The sequence below is a fragment of the Lactuca virosa genome, chromosome 5 (genome assembly GCF_052849685.1).
Source record: "Lactuca virosa cultivar CGN04683 chromosome 5, Lactuca_virosa_CGN04683_v6, whole genome shotgun sequence".
Classification (NCBI taxonomy): Eukaryota; Viridiplantae; Streptophyta; class Magnoliopsida; order Asterales; family Asteraceae; genus Lactuca; species Lactuca virosa.
Window position 1 is genome coordinate 337,435,641 of NC_136430.1, and position 2,812 is coordinate 337,438,452.

Genomic DNA, 2,812 nt, shown 5'->3' on the forward strand with positions numbered 1-2,812 from the left:
CCATGGACCATCCATGAAAGCTTAGCCCAACCTAAATGAACTTGGCCCATTCCATATATATAAGAGTCCATATTTAATTAGTTCTTTTTGATCACTTAATTAATTCTAAATTAATTCTTGATCAATACTAATTAAATAATATGATTCCATATTAATATATTAGAACTTATAATATATTAATATAAATCATAAATATACTATTCTCAAAAGACTATCCATATAAATTGTGCCGGTGAAGTGCAACCCAAATGGACCATGCCGGGTCGGGTCAAGTACATACCAAATATAGTTATGGACTTAGACATTAATCCAACAATAATATATTAATATAAATCATAAATATACTATTCTCAAAAGACTATCCATATAAATTGTGCCGGTGAAGTGCAACCCAAATGGACCATGCCGGGTCGGGTCAAGTACATACCAAATATAGTTATGGACTTAGACATTAATCCAACAGTCTCCCACTTGGATAAGTCTAAAACTATTATTGAGTATGACTTCAAAACCTAACTGGCAATCGTAGCTCTTAAAGCCGCTGTCGAACTCTGACCTTGTCAATGACTTGTCCATTAGATAAGGGATCATATATTCCTCCATTCTAGATATCATATGGACTGAGACATGGATTATAATCATTCTCTCTGTCCATTTGTTGTTTCCCGATTTTCGATTTATGATGACTGACTGATTGAACAAATCAAATCAGTCATGGCTTGGCCAAGCACTCACATGTGTCATCGCTAAATCATCGAGGGGTCCACAGATATCGCTTTTATCCCGAAGGTAAAAGGAATGGATAAACTTCGACTCATATGGCTTGCTCTACTACTTGTTGAATCATACACAAAGGCACGTTTTATGACATCGAGTTACCAAATGCGTTTTCGTGCAATCAATGTATAACTAACTTATAGTAACAACTCATATCTCTAGGTTTGAAGAATATAAGATATTATCGTCTCATGATCACTCGTGATAAAATCCATGAAGTGATTCAAATGAGCACGGGTTGAATCCAATACTCAGAACTTATGAGCACTCATGAGTGTTGTAGCACCACTTTGTCCACCAACTTGGACCTCTACACACCAACCCATGACAGTCTTGATTCATATCTACTTCCAACATATGACCGAATGTGGATGGTTTGAATAACTTAATCATTCAGGAAGAGCGACTTAGTTATTCTGGAAGTCAAAACATGCAAAGTGAAACACAAGAATAAATGAATCAAATATGGTATCAAACCCTATGAATATAAATAAACACTTTTATTTATCACCATACTGATTACTCATTATTCATTGTTTCGGTTTTATCAACTTTATACTTGAATTAAAAACACTAGTTGTCCCATGCTCCAAGCATGTACACTATGTTTTTCTTAAACAATAGCTTTGCCATACACCAAGTATGCACTCTATGTTTGTCTATGATCCTTACTTTGTGAAATAAACCAATTGAACATAATTTCAATGATTCTAATTTCACACTCCCAAATTCTTATCGAAAAATGTGAGAATTTCAAATTCCTATCATTTATCGAAATATGTTTAGATTTTAAACTTATATGCACTGAACCTCCTGTAATGAATATGTACAAAGTCACAAAGACTTGTCAACAGTCATTATAAGGTATTCCAATGGAGATCAACTCCATGGAAACTAAGTCTCATATTCAAAGTACATTGCTTTGGACATGCTTCTTGCATTAAGTTTTCTAATCTTACACAGATAACTTCCACCTATGGAGACAACTCCATATTCTCATTTTGACTATCACTTCTGAATAAGAGATGCCTCTTTTCAGAATATGTCAATATGGTCCTTCCAAAATTAGCAATATACTTCCAACTGTCCCTGAGCAACCAATCTTTGGTAAACCTCAGATTGTCCTCGACAATTGCTTAATCATTTTAGTCATATCCAATTCTAGACCTTTTCCCTTCTTAATGCCTCTAGGCATTTGGAAAAATTTAGAAATGACAAATATTATAGCACATGCAATCGATCCTGTACCCAAAGCAAATGGTACACGATTCATGATGTCTCACATAAAGACATGATTCTAGACCAGTCTTTTGCTACAATATTTTTATTTGCCATGTTTTCAAAATTTGACTATGAAGAGGGATGCCGTAATCATAATCGAATTTTAAGAACGCAATATATAGAATTTCCTTAAGTTGAACCAATCCAACATGAAATTCATATATATATTCTTGACTAAAGATGATTAAGGTCTCAAACTAAGCCTTTAGAACTGAAATGAAGTATATCCTCTCCCTTAATTATAGCAAAACAACTTTTTCAATCCCTGCAGCCTCACGAATTGAAACTTTTGTTTTCTATAATTAACATTGCTAACTTGCAACACTAACAATAATTATCATGCTCCCACTAACATGATGATTATTAGCATAACACTTATGCTCCCACTAGCTTTGACATGTACTCAGAAATCAGCTGGACTTCTAGAAATCAATACTTTATTGACTTTCTTACCAAAGTTCAGATTTCTGATACGAGATGCTTTGATAAAACTTTATCAAAATCATACACCTTTCCTTAGATAGCATGCATGTGTGTCTAAACAATTTAAGAACTATGAAAAGGGATGCCGTAATCATAGTCTCAATTGTTTAGACCTTTTGCCATCTGCTTCAAATCTACTTGGTGGAAGTGTTTCCTCACCATCATTTTCATGAATCGGAGAGAAACCTTATGACCCTTAGATTTTATGGTGTATGTGTTCTTATCCATGTGAATCGTCAAAACCATAGTCACAAGACAAGGATAATGACAA